Source organism: Anser brachyrhynchus, assembly GCF_964034855.1.
Source record: "Anser brachyrhynchus genome assembly, chromosome: 1".
NCBI classification, from domain to species: Eukaryota; Metazoa; Chordata; class Aves; order Anseriformes; family Anatidae; genus Anser; species Anser brachyrhynchus.
The window spans coordinates 92,822,461-92,842,567 of NC_137694.1; the positions used below are offsets into that span (position 1 = coordinate 92,822,461).

The following is a 20,107-nucleotide window of genomic DNA, read 5'->3' on the forward strand; positions in this document are numbered from 1 at the left end:
TATATAAACACACTCCTCCATGCATTTCAGTCTGGTTACTTGTGAAATCTCCAGATTTGTTCGCTGTCTGAAACATGCGTCCTTTTCAACTTTCTCACCAATTTCCCTCCTGCAGGGTGATGAAGCTGGAAAGTCTGCTGGCTTTAGATCCCAGTGACACATTTGTGTATCTCTATCCCAGCCCGGTCTAAACTGGATACTTTCCTAGGAGTACGTAGAAATGAGGCACAAGGAATTAGGTTGAATTATGTCACGCTGAAAACCATATAGCTATTCATGTAAGTATCCTGGTAGACCTTGACCATGCCTGACAGCTAGGGCAAGGGGCATCTCCGTCTCCAGAATGGCAAGTGTGGATTTTTTGGTGACTGCAGGGAGAAAAAAAAAAAAAGGTATCTTAATCAAAGAGGGTGTTCATTAATTAAAGAGGGTATTCATTCTTGAACAGAAATAACAATGTACTATGGATCCTTAATTTTATGTCCACCTTCTGCTCAAGTCTGCTGTGCCTAAGGTTCTGGCAATCTGTGAAGCTCTCCTTCCTAAGGAACAACCTTGTGTCCATTTTGACACATTGCCCTTTGATCTGGATTAACTGTCAGTCTTGGCTGAAGAGCAGGTAGTCAGTTGGTAGCATCTTGTCTTATTAGGGATTCTTTTAAAGGGGAATTAATAAGAGCAGCTAGCTGCATCCATGGGTATGTTTCAGGCTTGGCATTAGCACTGTGTGCACTCCATGCCTCCTTTTAAGCCTGCGTGACTTCCTAACTGAACCATAAAAGCAAGTTTGACTCTAGAAGGTGAGTTTAGGGGTGTGTTGGTTGTTTTTGTGTTTGTTCTTTTGTTGTTGCTGGTGGTGGGTTTTGTTTGTTTCTGCTTTGTTTGCATTTATGGCATTAGCTTTTGTCTGAAATGGAAGCTGAGGAATTCTGGGAGCTCTGATAAAATGTGTTGCTACCAGTAATGTGTTTGTCTGTCTTCCTAATCCATTATTGTTGGGCTCCGCTGCTTTTTGAGCTAACGTTGCATTCACTGTGCTCATAACAATAGATCTTTTATTACCGAGCATGTCCTTGGAAATGTAAATAGAAAAGTATACTAATATATCTCTGCTCAAAACTTTGTCTGAATATCAGAAGAGGTTGAATACAGATGCACAGAGCAGAGAGCACAGAACTTCAGTCTTGCAGTGCAGGCTCTAGCTTAGCTTGAAAAATGTCCTGCAAGGACAGCGTTGGTCACAGTATAGCAAGAATTTTTAATATCATTTGGAAGCAGTCAATCTGGTGCCAAACACCAATGTTGCTACACTTAAAAACTGAATCTGGAGCTCTTAGGCTGACAGATGAGGTTTTTTTGCATGACCCTGAAGAAAGCAGTCAATGACTCCCGTTTTCTTTCATGTTTGGGAATGATCTGAAGTATCTTTTTGGGCAGTATGTAATTCAGTTGTGAACAGAGAACCTCTTTTTATTATTTTGATACAGACCTCTGAGACTCTTAAAGGAGGTACAAAACCAAGGGCAGCATATATTACTCAAGAGGGGGCATTGCATCGCTTGATGCTTAGATGGATTTTGAAAGCACTGCTTATATGCTTGCTGGGTTTGAAAACATCATCTCCTTTTAAAGCTGTGTCAGAAATGAACTCTTTGGTGTTTGAGAAGTGTGAAGATGGCCTACACGCTCCTCGTTGTGAGATGGGGAGCCCAGGTAGATGGCAAGTGCAACTGTTTTCCTTGTGGGGTGTTTCCAGCATTGCCTATGTTTTGGTATAAGAAAGCAGAATGTAGGGAAAGGGAGAATATTGTCCTAAAGAAACACAGGAGTGGATAAAGCCCAGATTTCCTTGGCTAAGCTACTGTAGTATAATTGGCTGCAGTTCGCCTTTAATGTGGCTGGCTCATGATACAGAGCCTTTGTTCTAACTCCAGCCTGTGGGTTGTCACTTAATATGTGCTGATTGAATTCTGTAGGATCCCTTCCCTTTGAGCCAAAGTACATCTCTGAAAAGGTTATCTCTGCGTGGAAAACAAACACTCAGTAATGCTGAGATCTCCCACATAGCAAGAATGGCTAGACCTCGTTTTCCCCATATGTAACAGAGCCTTCGTGCAACAGTAAATACTGTATTAGTTACATTTTTCTTCTGAGCAACTGAGCTTACAATGTGTTTTAGGGTTTTGCACTGTATTAAGTTATTAAAAACTAATTTTGTGAGTAAGCAGCTGTTGTTTTGGCTCGGTTTTACCTCAGAATAATCTATTTGAATGTATTTGTTTATATTGATACCCAAGTGTTGCATTTCAGCAGTGTTTTACAGTACAGCCAAAAAGTCCTATAACCTTTGAAGGAAGTAAAAGGCTATTGTAATTTAAAAATCCAGAGGCTTATGGTAAGCCCCAGAAAAAAAAAAAAATCTAGTGCTGCTCAGTTACAATATATTTTGTTTAATCTTGATGGGGGCTGAGTGCCAAAGTCAGGAGCCATTTCTGCTTGCTTGTGTGTCATATCACGTGCCTTAATTGTTTCTCTTTTTATCTCTTGAGGATAAAGCTTAACAAAATATCTTCTGGCTTATTTTTATCGCATATCTAGCAATTGGATTTGAATATAGGTTTTAAAAGAAGCCTTTAATTTTCTTTCTTGTATTCAGGGTGAGATGAATTAAGACAACTTCTTTGTTGCTTTCAAAAGCAGTAAGAAATCTGAGAGCTACTGTGTTCACTGCAGGATCAGTTTAACAGTTTGCTTTGACGCTGTGAAATTCCTCAAGATATTCTGGAAGGTATTGAGCTGTTGCCTTGCTTGTGTTCTGCGGAGGCCAAGTAAGTTCCTCTTTTGCCTTTCATTAGCAAGAACAGAAGTAATTTTTGCTGGGGGAGGCGTTAATACCCTGGGGAGCAGCACCCTCTGTACACGAGGCTGTTGTCACCCCTTGACCTGTGTGATGCCTGTGGCTGAAGTGCCATTTATTTTTAGGCACGGTGCGCTTAAGGAGCGCCATCTTTGGGCTGGCTGATGCATGCTGCCCTCCGAGGTGACTTGTCCCCACCAGAGAGGTAACAGGCTACGGGCTGTGGGCAATGCCAGGATTAAAAACTGCTCCTGCCTCTCTGGGTGAGCTGCAGATCTAGCTGCTCGGACACCTGCTGCTGTTTAGACTGTCCAAACACCTACATACATGTGAAGGAGCTTTGCTGATCTGTAGCTATTTAACAAATGAAGGCATGTCTAATGGGTAGCCCCCTTCTATCTTCATTGCTGTATGGCGTTTATTAACTGTATCTATGTACAATTACCTTTATGTTACCGACAGAGAACCACAAAGCAAATAGAGGTAAGCTGCTAATCTCTGATTCCTTTTGTGAAATGTCAAAAACCTCCATTTGTTAGTCATAGAATGGCTCAGGTTGGAAGGGATCTTAAAGATCATGCATCTCCAACCCCCCTGCCATAGAAAGGAATACCACCCACTAGATCAGACTGGCCAAGGCCCCATCCAGCCTGGCCCATAACACTTAATACATACGTGCATGCACAGGTATGGTTTTGATACAAGTATCTATACCTCCAAAACATAGTTCTTCATGTGTTTGGCTGCACCCTTGGTATACAGTACTTTCATGGGCTTTTACTCAGCATTCCCATACAAATCAGTAGGTTTTTGCAAACCTAGGGCATCACAACTGAGTTGCATTGAAAATAAAACCAGAAATAGTGGTTGCTTGCCTAAAGGCTGGTGTAACTGGCTTGCTTGCTGCTGTCACCCAGGTACTTTGAGGCGAAGCATCCTGGCATACTAATGCAGCCAGCAATTACTTGAATCTTAAAATCATCTTTTCTCACTTCTGACTCATACAGAAGGCAGCTTCAGCAACAGAGCAAAAAGGGGCATGCAGACAGCAGTGTCTCCCTTGCCATCTGATTTTGCCTTCCTCCCCACGCAGGCCTCTCTCATTCGCAGAGTGAGGCAGAGCCCCCAGGGGAAAAATAACATCTAATCACATCGCTGGAGGCACAGCGTTTACGCACGAAGGTACTGGAGTGGGGTCGCGCAGCCTCCAATTTTAGTTCTATTTCTGAAGCCTGGAGTACTCAAATGGCGATTTTCCTTCCCCCTTTTCCTCCTGCTCCTAAGCATAGTTGATTAGAAATCTAACTACTCGGGACCTGATGTTGTCATGTTTATTCATGAGCTGGGGAGAAGGAAATGTGGAAGCTAGTCCTAAACTGCAGATACAATTTGATTAGCTTACCGAGTCTGCACACAAGGAGGCTTGTAAAATGCTGCTAAAGGGTGAGCCAAAGTGAGAGCCATTCTGAGGTAAGGAGTCCTCCAGGAGACTCCTGTTTTTTAGGAGCATGATATTTGTTACATTTCCTCTATCTTTTCTTAATATCATGTTGACTCTTTTAAGAAAATGATTTACTGTGTCAATAAATCTCACGTTAGAAGGAAAATATTTAAAATATCAGTCTTAAGTTCTGTAAGAACTTTACTATCCTGTATTATGCATGCAAGTTTAAAAAGTCTGTGCTACAGCCTTGGATATGCAGGGTGTAGGAGCACCTTTTGCCCCACGAGCAAAGAAGCATGAGGTGGTTGCATTACAGAAACCGGAGCATCCCCTCTACCATTGCCTCCCCCATGTTCTTCCATTTCCTAGACCTTAAGGTAGAAAGTGATTAGAGGAGAGATAGAAGGAATGGTGCTAATCTTTTTGGTAAGTATTTTCCATTCATTGTAGTGCTGAAGTGTGATTAAAATTTTAAAGCAGGTAGCTGAAGCCTGGCATTAGTCTCTGTCTGCTGTTCGGTGATAACATTTTCCTGGATTTCTCCCAGACTCATTAAACGTCATCAGTCACAGGCAAATCTAACAAGGGCATGTTGGAAGAGAACTCTTCTGGACTGAAATATTAAGCAGTGATCATTCTTGCCACTGACATGAACCACTAGTTTTTTGTTAGCCAGTTACAAGGGTGCCTCACAACCTAGGGGTAGGTGAAGGAATTCAATGGGGGTACACAGCACTGGCTCTGCAGTGGTGACTAACATCTTCTGCACTTGTCCATAGCCCAAGGTAAAGTTAAGCTCAGCAATTTAGGTCAGATCTTCTTTACTGCTGGATGAAATCAGTTCCTTTCTACAGTTCATACACAGCCAGCTTCCCTTTCATTCAGTAAGGCACTGTGTAACAGTAGGAAACGACAATAGCTTTGAGATTTTTCTTACCTGCATATTGTTGCTCTGTGCAGAGATCTCTGTAATCTTTAGTGCTTTCTGAGGGAAGAAGGTGGGATTTTTCCCTCTTCCAGGCACAGCTCTGCAGTCTAAGCTATGATCTGATTCGATTTGTTAATTTTCTATATAGACACTGCAATATACAATGAAGAGCTCACCAGCTGAAGTAGTGCTTTCTGTATGCCCTGTTGGGGTAATCTTTGCAGCTCACTCTGCTCTTCACAGTACACACGTCCTTTATTCTTTGCAATGTTTTCATCTCCATAAAGGGTAAGAAAAGGTGTGTTTATTTTTACCTGTTTACAAAGGAATAAAACCTAGTAGCTCTGGGTCTTGAGCTCATAACTCAGGTGCCAACACTTACAAATGCTGATGTGTGCAAGTGAGACTGGATTTTATCTTGCGTTAAAGGCTCTGGCATGCCTGTATCTTTAAAACACAATGCTCAATGTCCTCAGATGCAGGATGGTTTAGGCAGACAAAATGCTAGTGTAAAGGCTAACTATAAACCTGTCTTACTGTGAAACTAGGAACTCATTGAGAATGGTTTTGTAACACCTTAAAGCTATTCATATCTTGCCTGGGAATTTTGTTTGGAAATATTAAAAATGCAACATTGATGTGCAGTAAATAACCCTGCGTAGCAGAGAGTATTGGCTGGTTTATGTGACTCAAGTGGGTCGATAAGTGGGTAACAGATGCATGTGACATGCTGGAAAACCACTTAGAGACCAACAGGCAAGGTCGCTCTGTGTCATTGCTGCAGCGTGTCGCGGCATCGCAGAGCCAGGTCTCCTGTGCTCGCTCCTCCAACCAGGAGAAATACAAACTCCTCTCTGCAGATCCGTGCACACACATGTCGACTTCAGAGTACAGGAAAGCTCGGAGGCAGGAGCTGGTTACTATGGCTATGTGCATTACTCACTCTACTTGGAGAAATCTAGCCAGCCATCTCTGTGTATATTAGCTCTATTTGTGCATGAAGGAAGCTCGTTGCCAGCAGCTGTGTGAAGCTGCTGTGTTGAAAATCCAACTTTGTTCACACCAGTCAACAACCTGATTTTCAGGCATTTAAAAGCAGCGCACGATGAAAGCAGCAAAACTCACACACTGTGGGATTGGGTCCTTTGTCCTCCTTAAGCCCTGCTTTGTTCCATGAAAAAGCGACCTCAGCTGCCTTGTCTCTGTGCCACTACTGGTGTTCCTGCTGGGGTGGAAATGACATGTAATGGTGTTGGCTTGGTTGGACTGGTTGGCCATTGGGGCTGTGGTATACACAATACGAGAAGACCACCTTCTTTCCACGTTGGCTTCAGAGTCCAGCTGCTGACTTGTAGGGCTGTCGCTCTGAGTTTCACCTCTCTGATCAGCGAGGGTAAATGTAGCTGTGGGTGCTGAGAGATCCGTAGCACAGCCATAAGCCTCCTTTTCATTGGTTACAGATATAAATATTTTTATCGTCCCTTGCTGAAGCTATCCCCTGAAGCTAGTGTTTCTGTGGGGGTACCTAGCAAATGCATTTTCCTTTTTAATGTTGTAGGCTGTCTGTCAGCAGCTGTCCGAGCTGGGCATTGGCTTCCCCTTTTATATAGAGCTGCACAAAGATAAAAGCTTGGTAGGTGAGTGGGATTACCCCAGGCTGTCACCACCACAGGCTCTGGCTGAAGCTCTTGTTCCTGTCTCCAGAGCCTAGATTTTTATGTGAGTGGGAGCAATGGACTTGGGTATCCTCGAGAGGCTGTTTGTACCTTGGAGCTGAAGGGGGTTTTGCACTTAAAGTAGGGGCTGAGTCTTTAATCTCGATGGAAAGTAGAGCATTTTTTTCTGCAGGCTTAAAGATTTGCCATTTGAAAATGGGCTAGACTGTTGGAATCTGCAAATCTTTTAACTAGTCAGAGTTCAAATTAATTAGGAACTGTCATTTAAAAATTAAGCGTTTGTCGCTTTTACTGAGTTCTGAGTGATCTTAATGGAATAAAGCAGACACTTGAAACTTTCCATATAATTAAAAATAATTGAAGTCTTATGTCTGCATGCATATGAAGGTATCAGCTAATAATTAAGCTAAGCTATTAATAATGGCTGTACTTAATGTTATGTATAGTATACAACCAGGCTAAAAAATCTTAGATTGGTCCACTGTGGTATCGGAGAGAATGCAAAATATTACCAGGCTTCTGCAGGTTAATTTGCAGGCAAGCACTGTACTGCCTGAAATGCCAATCTGATGGGGGAGACAAGGCATGCATACATTTTCCCTGGTGGATTAACCATGCCACTCTGCTTTTGTCTTTAAAAGTTTAATGCCTTAATGGTTGAGTGGCTTGCATATTGCTGCATGAAATGTCCCCCATACCACTGAGACCTTGGCTGCTGGTGGGGATGAGGCAGAGCCACAGAGAACAGCACAAGTTCTGTGCTAGCAGAGCTCAGAGTAGGATCTTCACACCACTACTCTGTACAAGCTCTCCTTTTTTTTTTTAATTTAAAGCCTGTAAAAATGAATGGGTTATAGCGATTGTTCATTCAATGACTTCAGAAAGGTGGAATTGGCTTATAAAAGCTAGTAGGAATACAAACATGCGGATGCCGTAGTCATGATCTGTCCTCACTATACAGCAATATTAAGACCCTGTATTAGTACCCTATAAGTGAGGACCCCAAGCTGTGTATGTTTATTACTTTATTTTAGTCAGGTTTATCTTTTATCTAATCTCTTAGCTTCCTGGATCAGTGACCATCCTTGTCGTGTTCCTCTTCACATTCCTAATTGTAATTCCACCCTTAAGAAATGTTTTTCTCTAAGTTGAATGCATATGTACAAGGCTGGATTTACTTAGACTGCCTCATCAGAGATACTGTGAACGCAGTAGGATGGTATACTATTTTTAATATCCCGTAATATATTTAATATTAATGATCTGTTCCCATCATTAGTTCGGGTTTGTTTTTTTGTTTTTAATTTTTTTAGTATTATTTTTTAAAGCCCCTAATCCTTTAAGGCTAGGAATATACTCTCTCAGCAGCTGCTGGATTCCTTTTTTTTTTTTTTTGTATCTTAGACCTCTAAAGAAATTCTGATAGACACGACAAGTGCTGAATCTTGAGAACGATGAACTGGATGTTAGTGCTTAATATGTTTTGTCAGGTTGTAAAAACATCTGAGGTGATGTGTTCAGTCTGTTGTTCCAAGGAAGATTTTATTTGGGGGGTGAAGAAGTAGGAGTCTTTGGAGACGTTAATGAATAAAAGAGGAATAAGAATTAAATGACATCCACTCTTTTTTTTGCTTGCCCGTATATGTTTGCTTCTTATTTTTTAAGTGCAGAGCCAAAAGTGACAACCTCTCCTGGTGCTCTCCTGCTGTGCACTTCCAGAGAGTCCAAAAAGAGGAGGAGGGAGTTCAGGAGCTGGCCCCTCGATCATCTTGTCCTCAGCTGAGGCAGGGAGACAAAGGAGGTGAAGCTAAGGAAAAATAAATTATATTCATATGTTAAAGCAGAGCTGGATTGCTATTTGGTCCACTCTTTGAATGCATGTGGTTACGAGCTACTCTCACAGCTGCCTGACAGTCCTCATGCGTGCCCTGGTGCACAGGCACTCTCTCCTCATCCCGTTGTTGCTCAGCTGAAAAGTGTAAGGCAGACACAAACCCTCTTCAATTAAAGAGCACTGTGCAAAAATCTCTCCCCTTTGCTAACACCCTTTTTGCTTCTGGTTGTGATAACAGTGGTGGGAGACATTTAATGGAGACAGCTGGATTAAGTCACACGTTGCTGGCTACCAAACTGTGGTTATGGACCTGGACAGCTTTTTTTTTCCAACCCCCACGTTATGACTTTATTAGTGGTTTAGTGTCAGAGGTCTGGAGCTCAGCTCAGCAGAGCCGTGTGTGACATGTCACACGTTGTTACTGCTAACAAACAGGCTGTGAGATGGGGAACGGGAAGAGAGTGGAGAATTTTGTATCATTTGCCCTTTTGCAACCTCCCTTTTATAACCTGTATGAAAGTGCATGTTCATACTTGTTTTATAGTCTGTAATGCTCACCAAAAAACATCTTGAAGCTGTAGTTCAAAGGATCGCATCTTTTCTGGTTAAGGGAGTAATTACTTTCTTTGAACTCTACATGTACCGTGTGATCAAATCAGTAAGACCTGCCTGCGTGTCGTGGCTATGGGACAGCACTGGTGCCCACTGGTGGACTCAGTCTGAGAGCGTTTTATTATTTATGGGAAAGGATCCATACATCCGCCTCCTGATTCCCTCTCTATTCCTTCTCTTCTTGAAATAAATTCAACCCATATCCCAATTTGCATGCTTCTTTCATCACCCCAGCTGCACACCCTGTGTGGCAATAGAAAGCTGTAAGTAGTTCAAGTGTGTTCATGATGGTTTTACGGTTTCTAGCTGCAAGTAGCTAGAACTCCAATCTGTGTGTCCAATGTCGAGTAAGCCATTTTTTTTTTTTCTGAGCTGTAACTTGAAATATAATGGGTTTGTTATTATCTTTTGACTATGTTTGCCTCTTCTGTTTTGAACAGCAGTGCCACTTAGTGCTGCTGCTCCTTATGCTTTCAACATCTAAAATCTGATTCTCACACATCTTAATTTTCTCCTTGATTCAAAATAAACTGATCTGACAAGAATGACATGCCATTAGCTTTTACATGGGTAAAATTGCTACTCTTTAGACCAAGTAAGCATTGAAAGAGATGACCTGTCTGGCTAGAAGCTCGTCTCCCCACGGAGACTGAAACTGTCTGAGCAGGCTGTCAGATTACTTTTCCTGGTGGCTTTTCCTGGTCCATCAGCATGGCCATGACCAGACTGCTTAGTCCCTTTTCTTTGAAAGGTCATCAGCCTTGTAACTCTGTGACGAGAAATCAGCATGAATTGTCCACTTCATTGCATATGTGGACGTAGCCCTTACCTTGGCCTCGATCAGTTCCTCTTTCCTAGAAATAATATCTGCATCGCTGCGACTTTTTTTTTAATAATAGACACATTGCAGGTCTTGTAGGATGGAGGTGCATCAGTAATGGATGAATGTAGGTATTCTGACCATGCGGAAAAAACAATGGAAATCATCTGCCCTGAAGTTCTGCAGTTCCTACTCTGAGGTTCTTCTGGTGCACATTTGGGTGGCAATGGGAGCAGAGATCTTTCTGCTCTAAAAAAATCCTGTTCATCAACTGCAGTATGACAAGAAGGACCAGAGTTTCCACCAGGACCAATATATCCTGACAGGCAAGAGGCAGAATAATCTATTTTACAGTTTCCTTTTCTTTTTTTTCCATAGCAAATTTTCATACCCCAAAATAACCTGTATTTTTGTTAAAAATTCTGTGTCAAATTTTTCAGTTAAGCCTGCTGCTGTAAGTTTGGATTCTCTGAAAAATGTCAGTGATGATTTTAAAAATGTACATCTTTCTATGCTATATAAATAAAAATGTTATGTTGTTGCTGTGCAGGAACCATTGTCAGGGCCCCACGGTCTCCTCTAGCAGAGTCACAGCACAGGTGCCCGACCTGCAGGACAGCACTAGGAGAGGTGAGACCTTATGCACAGCTCTGCACCCGCAGGGCAGCAGCAGCCCTTGAACCAGCACAATTCCCAAGTGCTCTTTCGGTGAATAGGTTTGAATAGATTGAGCTGCTGGTGAGAAGTTTCTGTGGGACGTGCTGGATTGAAGCCTGATGCTTCCTGTTGAGTGAGTTTTGATGAAAATTTAACAAATTACTCAACCGGGCTGGTGGTCCTGTCAAATGAATAGCTTGGTGTTTCCGTGCTGCTGAGCTACTGATATTTGAAGTGAAGCTTCTGAGGCCCCCACTGATGCAGGCAGGGTATATTTCCCATTCTTGCTCAGTGTTTTTTCCAGTAATCCGTCTTTCCGTCATTTACCTCATCCTACCAGATGTGTTATTTCTTTTCTTCTTTCTTCTAGACCATTGTGTGAGACTGAAGTGCTTAAAACTGTGGATGTGTACTGTGCACTTTGGCTTTGTGCAATAATTCTCAAGCATATAATTTGACTTTTTTCATCTCCCACCCCCCCCCCCCCCAAAGACACAATACATATTTCAATTACAAAAAAGGCGTTTAAAATCAGTTCTGTTGCAATATGATTAGCTGCTGCCGGGGAGCTGCTATGACTCCAAAGGGAGCTATGCGTGTAACCTCACTGGAAATCCCAGCTGCTGCTGGCTCCTGCAGCAGAGGCAGTCCTCCTCTGCAAAGGCAATGCCTGACCCCTCTTGGCTGTGATCTCCCATTGGGTTTTGGTCTGGACACACAGCACAGCCTATCTCCAAATGCTCTGGATTATTCTGGCTGGTCCAGCATGGCCCTTTCTCACTGTAGCCTTCCTGACCCATCTCTCATTGCTTCTGGCATCTCTGCTTTCCCACCCCTGCTCTTCACCCAAACAGCAACAAGCATTTTCAGCAGCCTGGCATGCTGCAGTCTGGTACTTCTTCCCCTTTTCCAGTCATGCCCTTCTGTGCCTTTTCATAAATGATTTTGTTTTCAGATGTGATGTGCTCATTCAGGAACAGACCCTGGTCTTGCTGGGGCTGAACCTGGGCAGCAAGGATGAGCTATCTGGGGGAGCTGGGTGCAGTGAAAGGGGGGGAGCACGGCAGTGGCAGAGTTGGCTGTGGTACAGCGTCAGTTCCCAGGATCAGTTCTGTGGGGTCTGCACAGGACAAGTCCCTTTTGTCACCTATTAAGCTGCAAGTGTGGAACACCATAGCTGGGAGGGGAGAGGTGAGAAAAATAAACTTTTTTCCATATTTATATAAACATATACACGTGTGTGTATATATGTTTAGATATACACAGGCATATAAATATATGTATATTTATATGCACACCCCAGCCACTTGCTTCAGAACAGTGCCACTAGAGAGAAGGATGGTGTGTCCGTTTTGGGAGGTGTTGATGCTTCTTGTCAGTCAAGCTTCTAAGTCATTAGACCATGTCAAAAGCACAGACTTGTGCTTTTTCGAGCTTACGGCAGAAAGTAACATCTCTGGAAATAGATTTTTAAGAACTGGGATTGTTTTTTCAAGCTTTGCTGACTGAGTTTCTTGGCTGAGGTGATCGTCTCAGCATAGCTGTACTTGGCAAGAGACAGTGTCTTGTCTCTGCTTACAGAATGTAAATAGTGAAAAATCACACAGTTGGCTTCCTGCAGTGGCTCCCAGCTATTTAGTGTCATGTCAATCACATAGGGTCTGTTTTCTCAGCTCTTGCAGTGTTAAGTAAGTATCTCTGCAAGGCAATTATTTTGCTGATTAAACTGTTGGTGCATTTTTTTGGTATAGTTTGCAATTGGCATAAGGTAAGCACAGCTACAAGACAGCAAACACAAGATAGCAAACAATCCTTGACAAGGAGTCAAGCTAAGACTTGGAGTTACAGAAGCAAAAAATTGAAAAGTTGCTTGAATCTAGAAAGGCATGAATATTTCCCTTTCTTTCCCCCTCACCTCTGACTAATCAACCTCTGCAGCAGCAAAAATAGGTGAGTCTGTTCCTATCTTTGCCATTCTCCAAGAGGCAGGCTTTAAATGCTTGAGGCTGAAATGTAGAAAAGACAAACAAAGGCAAGTTGTCTTGCAGGAGCTTGGCACTGAGAGCTGGAATATGTTGTCTGAAGGCCTCCAAGTATTTTTAGGGCAGTGCTGTATGTTGATATGGAAATGGGGCTTTCGGACTATTTGAGCAGAGAGATTACATTGTAGTCACAGGCTGGTTGGGTAATGAAGCACCCTGCCTTCCAAACTCTAGAGAGAAATTCATGGATTTTTTTTTTCTTTTCTGCCTTCATCAAGGCTAAATCACTTCTGACTAGTAACTTCAGAAGGGCACAATCTGGCGAATGGGCTTCAGTAATTCTAATGACGTGCTGTGCAAATAAATGCTTGGTTAATGAATACTGAAAAGATTAACCTGAACTACTTACATACATTATTAAGGCATTTAACTCTCTGCCTTTCCCCAGTGGTTACAGATAATGCAGAGCACTGGAAGGGGGCGGTGGGGAGGGGAACTCTCTAAAGGCAATCAGGAAATGTGGAAGTTGGGCAAAGGATGCAGAGCAGTTCTGAAAATGTGCCATTGTGTAGTCCCTGACCCAACTGTCGGGGGGGACACTTGAAGTTGTTGAAGACTGAAAGCTTTTTGTGGCGGGGTGGGGAATGCCAGCTTTTAGAGACAGGTATAAGAAGGCACATGACCAAAACCTTTGTTCCCTTTTCCAGAACCTCTCCACAGCCAAATATCTTAGGCCGTTTACTCACTTAGGCTCATTCCTTACCGTTTTCACCTTTTTACTTTTCTTGGGGTGTGCAAGTCAACCCGAGGTTGATTTATCAGCGCCAGTAATCCGCTCTCCAAGCGCTGTCAGTCTCGCTCCCAGAAGCTGCACTCCCCCATTAGAGCCCTGACCTATTCAAACGCCCTGAAGATAGCATAATGGCCGTGTGTCAGCGGGGCAGAGGCACCAGTGACAGCTCTCAGAGGTTGCTCATCTCGGCAGGGGTGGGAGCAGAGCCCTGTGGGAAGCCTGGCGATGCTCCCGAGTCTGGCTTCTCGCCTCCTGCGGTTTCGTGCATTTGGCCTCTGCCACCACTGGTGGTGGTTTCAGGCTGCTCATGCAGGAGGAGGTATTCCGGTGCAGGGGTCTGCATACCGAGAGCAATAGATCATGGATGTCAGTGGTTCAAAAGGCACTTGAGTTGGTTTTTTTTGGTTTTTTGTTTTTTTTCTGGCTTAGGAATTATGTCCCTTGGCACGCTGGCATAACAGCAGGTGCCTTCCATAGAAAAACTTAGCTTTTCTTTATACTATCAATGGTAAGCTTGCACGCCACACAGTAGCTATCAGCAAAGAATTAAATAGAGGAAACTGCTTAAAATGATTATTCTGAAAAAAGTGTGAACAGGAGCTACTCCTCCCTCTGCAGGTTGCAGATGTCTGTGCCCACTGCCCCGCACATGCACTGGAGCAGGAAGGCTTGCACAAACTGGGAAGTCTCCTGTCCCAATAATGTTAATCTGCCTGTCATAAACATACTTTAAATATACTGTTTAGTTCCAACTTTCTTCAGATGTAGCAGAGTGCTGTTATTTTTAAAGCTAAGCTTCTCTCCCCCTCCAATTTCTCTTTGGGGCATCAGCAGCTTAAATAATGGCAGTGTAATTCTTCACAAGAGAAAATTCACCTGCTCCTACAGAATGGGCCTGGATTTGCTGCTGGGTGTGATGCTGTATCTTCCTTACAACCGTATGGATGGCCTTTTTCTTTCAGACAACACCCAGCTAGTTCATTTTGCCTCTTTCCTGTGCGTCCTTTAAACAGAGAGTAAAACATCAGCAAGGAGCAATGACCAAAACAGCCTGGAGGTGAATAAGAGGCTCTCAATCTCTTTCAATACAGTCACTCAGATGCATCTTGCGGAGGGACAGTCTGTCTGCTCTCTTACGGAGCAGCCCAGAAGATCGTGATTCAGAAGACACTTTCTCCAAGCACCTGTATCTTTAACTAGAGTTCTTCTATCTTGTTGATCCGGCTTTTCAGGAGTGCCAGTTTATTACAGAGCATGCTTTATTGACGGTAGTCTAAAGGCCAGCTTTGTCAGAACACACTGGGCTGGTTGCTTTTTTCTAATAAAATAGAATGGGTTTCATAATTAGGCTTTTACAGATCCCAGGTGTCACCTTTACTATATAAGACCACACTATTGACACTATCTGTGTCTAGAGCTGATAAATGTTATTGCATTCTTTTCTAATATGTAATGTCATTAAAAATAGGTTTGTCACAAGCACTTCTTATCAAAGGCCCTTGTTTCCCCAGAAACGGTGACCAGCATTAACCTTTCTAAAAGTAGCCTCTGCGAGAGACAAGTGTCTGTGGTTGTCACTGTTACAAATTTAATCTAGGGAAAATGTTCAGTGAATTCTGCTTCTTATTAAAACAAAGCTAATAAACTCCAGAAAGGCAGGAATAATGTGTGTAGTGCCAATTCATGTCAGGCCAGCAAGGAAAATAAATTGATCGTGTTTGACCCAGTGCTGTCTTGTGTCCCTTTTTAGTGGCATATACATTGGAAGTGCCTTGGCATCAGCTGCAGAAACAGTTGTTTGCAGCCCCTAAAAAGAAAAAGGAGGCGTGGGAGAGAGACTGTAGTGTTTGTGCAGGACTGATAAAAGCTGAATACTTACAGAACAGAAAACATGTAAGTGATAACAGTATTTGCAAAAGATGCCGCCTTCTGCCCAAAGTAGGTGGTAATGGGAATATTGTGTTTAGAATTAAAGCTGCTGGTAGTAAAAGAAATGAGCTAGAAGGAGAGAGCATCAGTGTGCTGTATCCTCACGGCATGAAATAATCTTATTCTTAGACTTGACAGCAGGTTAGTGGTATCCATGAATCTGGGTGATGTATGCAGTTTATCCAGTTTTCAATTACATGATCAGGAGCATCTGCTTAAGCTTTAGAGAGTCATTCACTATTCACCTCATTTGAGGTCATGAGCTTTGTTCTTTGTTGCCAGATGTAAAAACAAAAAGGCAATGAGTTAAATCCAACATCAAAACACATCCATGCTGCAGGGTACTGAGTATCTACAAAGCAGCAGGCTTGGAAGGGTGGGAAGTGATGCTGATTTAAGGAAATAATTAAGAATAGCACAACTGCCCGTTGAGTGCTAGAGCACGACACAGGCAGCTCAAGCTCAGGTTGCTTTTACAGATGATCCAGACCAAGACTGAAAGCCTTACTCTTAACTTTAGCAAAGGGCCCTCTCCTCAGCTTACATTTGTCTGGAGCTGGCATGTCTCTAGTGAAGCAGTAGTGATTCTCTGTCTCTTGGTTGCATTCCCCTCACACTAAAAATACCAAGTCACTAAAGCACTCAGATCCTCAGACCTGCCACATCAATCTCCCATCTCTAAGCCTATCACTTCCACAAATCCCTCCATTTCTTCCATAATTATTTTGCCTGTGCAACCTGTCACTGTCCAGTCTTCAGGACTGCAGCTTTAAAAATAGCAGATTCGGTATGCAAATACTTTTCTTCTTGCCAGGTCACAAACAAAGCCATTTGTTCCTGTGGTTATCTAAGAATTCGATGAAGCTATGGGCAAGCTCCCTCCCTGCTCCCCCTTGCTTCCTTGAAATTGAGTTTTCTGAAGTGCTAACATGTTTTTTCCCCTTTGGCCAGCAAGCATTGCCCACAGCCTTTATTTTTCCCTTGTGCTTTTATATTCAGTTTATGCTGGAACCAAAGGAAACCTATATATCTACCCATGCTGGTGAAAGCAAATCAATCTGGATGTGTCGGTTGTTTTGCTGTTTATGGGCTGAAGTGAAATGAGTCCCGACTTACTTATGGCACTTGTTTTACAGGAAAAATGAGTTGACAAGAAGGCCAAACATTGCCTAAACACAGTCTCATAAATGAGTTTGCTGAAGCAAAGCATTTGCTAAAATTGATGCTTGCTTTATTTGTTTTCTGTGGTTTACTTTCCAGGCAGAATCAATAAATTCTTAAACTTCTTCGCCATCTCACCTTTCTTATAAATGGTGGAATACCGACGTATCCCAAACCTGAGCCGATGGGCTTGGCTTTTATTCTCTGGGGCCCAGAAAGGGGATTTAAGATGCTTGACTGGAATTTGAGAACTCGCATCCTTGCTTTGATGCTTTAAGGCTGTTTGGCTTACATAACCAAATTCCCTTTAAAGTCACTCATCCCTTGCACAAGATTTGCTTCTTATTTTCTAGGGGAGCTGCATCTGAGTAATCTTAATTTCCCCCTTCCCCAAGCCAATGTTAATTAAGTCCTCAGGCACGTGGAGAAGCTATCCTTGCCCCTGCACAAACACAGCAGAGAAGCAGGAAAAGTTTCTTCCATGAAGTCATGGAGCAAGAATAGAGCCACAAGGGGCGGGGGGCGAGGAGCGCTCCCCCCGACATTCCTGCCCTCCCCCTGGGTTGGGACGCAGCCAGACGCGCTCCCTGCTCCGGCATTGTCTCCTCATCCGGCGGACAAATATAGGCATGAAGAAAAACTCCTGATGCCTTTAAAAAGCCATCACCGGTGACCTTGAGGTGGGAGTATATAAAGTCTGGACCAGGCAGAGCAGTGACACTGTGTGCTCTCCAGGGTGAGTACCGTCCTTTCTCACTTCCGAATGTGTGTGGCCGGCTGTGCTCTAACACCTTGCCATAGTTTTGGTGTGATAAGGTTTTCATATGGCTTTAGGAGTAGTAGGAGTATCGCTAAACTTATAGAACTATGTTGGTTGTCCTGGGATGCTGATTGAATGGTAGGATGGCAAACACGTGCTTCTTTTTTGTCTAACTTCAGTGCATTCATTTAGCCAGCTAGAATGAACATTTAGGAAAATGCCAGGTCCGTTATAATTATGCATCTGGGTGGAATGGTTGACCGCTACTTACAAGTCATGTTTGGTGTCTTCTCTGTCATCTGTAAGAGGTGATGATTTGTGTGGTTCATAATTTTAAACAGCTTGTTGCTTCAAAGAATTCCTTAATCCAGACAGGGTTACAAGCCTTGGAGATTTATTGGTTTACTTTTCAAAGGCAGGCAATGATGGCTTTTGTTGGTATAGCAGCTGAGCGACCAGCACTGTGGTAGCTCTTCCAACAACCACAGCAAAGGAAGATGAGGTCCCTGATTTCCAAATTTGCGTGCACCACCAAATTTTTGGTGCTTCTGGGTGTGCCACTTGAATTTGTGTCCTAATACTGGTTTTCTACAGGGAGCAGGTGCTTCCAAGGATCTTCCAAAATTTATGTACAAGGGCTACCTCTTTTTGTTATTAGCCAAAGTAAACTGAAAGGAAAGTGAATGACCTTAGTTCTGCCTTCTCTCTCCTGACTATACTAGCTCTTACAAATAATCCTATGACCCTAAGCCAAACAACACTTCCAGTTTCTCATATCTTGCAGTGTATTTCCCATGCTGAGTCCTCTGCACCCCCAGGTTGTGTGCTTCCTGGGCTCTGGCCTCTGTCTTAACTCCCAGCACATGAAAATGCTGCAGAAAAAGGGATTCTGTTCCATCTGTAGCAAGTGCTTCCTTACACGGTAACATGTTAGACATAGTGCTTAGCCCTAAATATACATGAAAACAAAATTACATCAAAAAGTCAATGCAGGACAACCCTTGCTAAGAGGTCTGCAAATGGAGCTAAACCACATGGAAAAGTTTTGGTGTATATTTGGACTTGTGAGAATCTGTCCTGAATCCTAGAGATAAAGACTGGAGTGGCTCCTCTTACCTTTGCATGTTTAATGTGAAATGGCACTTACATGCCTTAACACCGTTCTGTTTAAGTGTATGAACTGATGTAGTGTCTGTGCTCTACCAGAGCTAAGACACTCCCCGTGGGAGACAGACTTCTCTGTACTAGTTTTGAGTTGTCTCCAGTTGGGAATTTTGGTCAGTTCAGATGATGTTAAAATAATTGCTGATAGTTGTCCTTAGGTAGGCTCTTTATCTTTAGAAAGGAAAAAAGTTGAGGCTAGTCTGGGAAGAAGAAAGTTTTTTTTGCTTCAGAGCAACAAGACAGAAGATCCCAAGCTTGCGTTGTGGCAGGTGGAGAGGACTGGATGTAAAACATTTGGCAGCCAAACTGTCTTAGGGCTTTACATTCCCCAGGAGGAATGTGTTGGGGGAAGAAGAAGGAAAAAAAAAAAATACTGCCTTCATTAATGAAGATCTCTTATCTATAAAAAGATTTGTTAGGAAGAAATTTAATTAAATTTTAAAAGACTGCAGTGTCTGTCTTGATAGGACTCTTGAAACTTTATCAGCTGCTCTGGATGTTGCGTAGTAAATAGAATAAGGGAAAAGGTAATATCTGAGGGTCACTTATGCAGTTTCAGTACTAATTAAATAGTATTGATTTGAAAGAAAAATATCTGAAATACTTAAACTGCAGGAGGGAGGTGGAAGGGGATGGACACCTTTTAGCAGCACAGCTTTTAAGATGTCTCTGGACAGCATCCTGAGTATTTTACATACTTGTGTGTGTTTGTGTAAGTTTTTATAAGTATGCGTGTGTGTATACATATATATACATAAAAAAATCATTTATACAGTTAATATAGAAAGCACGCATGAATCAAATTAATTCCTAGTAAAAAGCTATCCGTTTCAGTGGTATTCAGTAAGACTTATTTCAGCCCAACTGTCAAGTTTTGAATCCTTAAAAATAAATTCATTGTATAGCTGTTTAGACTAATTTTCCTTAAAGATTATGTTCTGTGTTTATAGCTTCCATTATATAAAGTGCCACTGATTTGAGCTATAAGCTTTCCAAACATTAAAAATAAGAGTGGGATAACCAGCCTTAGTGCTTGGCAGAACAAACCCAGCAAATCAATCTCGCTTACATGAATATTCCCTGCCCTTTCTTACATGATAAGAGGCTCCTAAATGCTGTGGCCTTGTCATTTGAGAAAACAAGTGTTGTAGGTATTAAGCTGGGCTAACAAACTCAGATCAATGTGGAAAACAACAAAGCCTTAGTGCCAGTATTGCAGGCACGTTTGCCTTCTGCTGTACCCAAGCCGGATGAGTCCTGGGTTTTTGCCAGGCTGTCTGGCACCATTGGAGGCGAGCACTGCGGGCACTCCACCGTCTCCAGCTCCAGTTTTCTGCAGCAGGAGCATGGGCATGCCTCCCTGGAGCATCGCCAGGGGGTGTAAAGCATGCCCGTGCAACAGCTCGCAGCAGGGAATTCTCTCTCTGCGGTTTCAAGACAGCACCTGCCAGAGAGGATGCGTGGCAGGGCCCCCGGGGATGTGCCCCAGA

At 42.9% G+C, this 20,107-nt stretch overlaps 1 protein-coding gene across 1 annotated transcript in view; it reads left to right on the forward strand.

Annotated features, from left to right (window-relative positions):
- Positions 1–2,804: 2,804 nt before the first annotated feature.
- MYH15 (myosin heavy chain 15) overlaps positions 2,805–20,107 on the forward strand; it is a 64,580-nt gene continuing 47,277 nt past the window's right edge. Inside the window, exons 1-2 of the mRNA XM_080576463.1 lie at positions 2,805–2,828; positions 16,793–17,429. The gene's annotated coding sequence lies outside the window, so the exon portion shown is untranslated. The remainder of the gene's footprint in view (positions 2,829–16,792; positions 17,430–20,107) is intronic.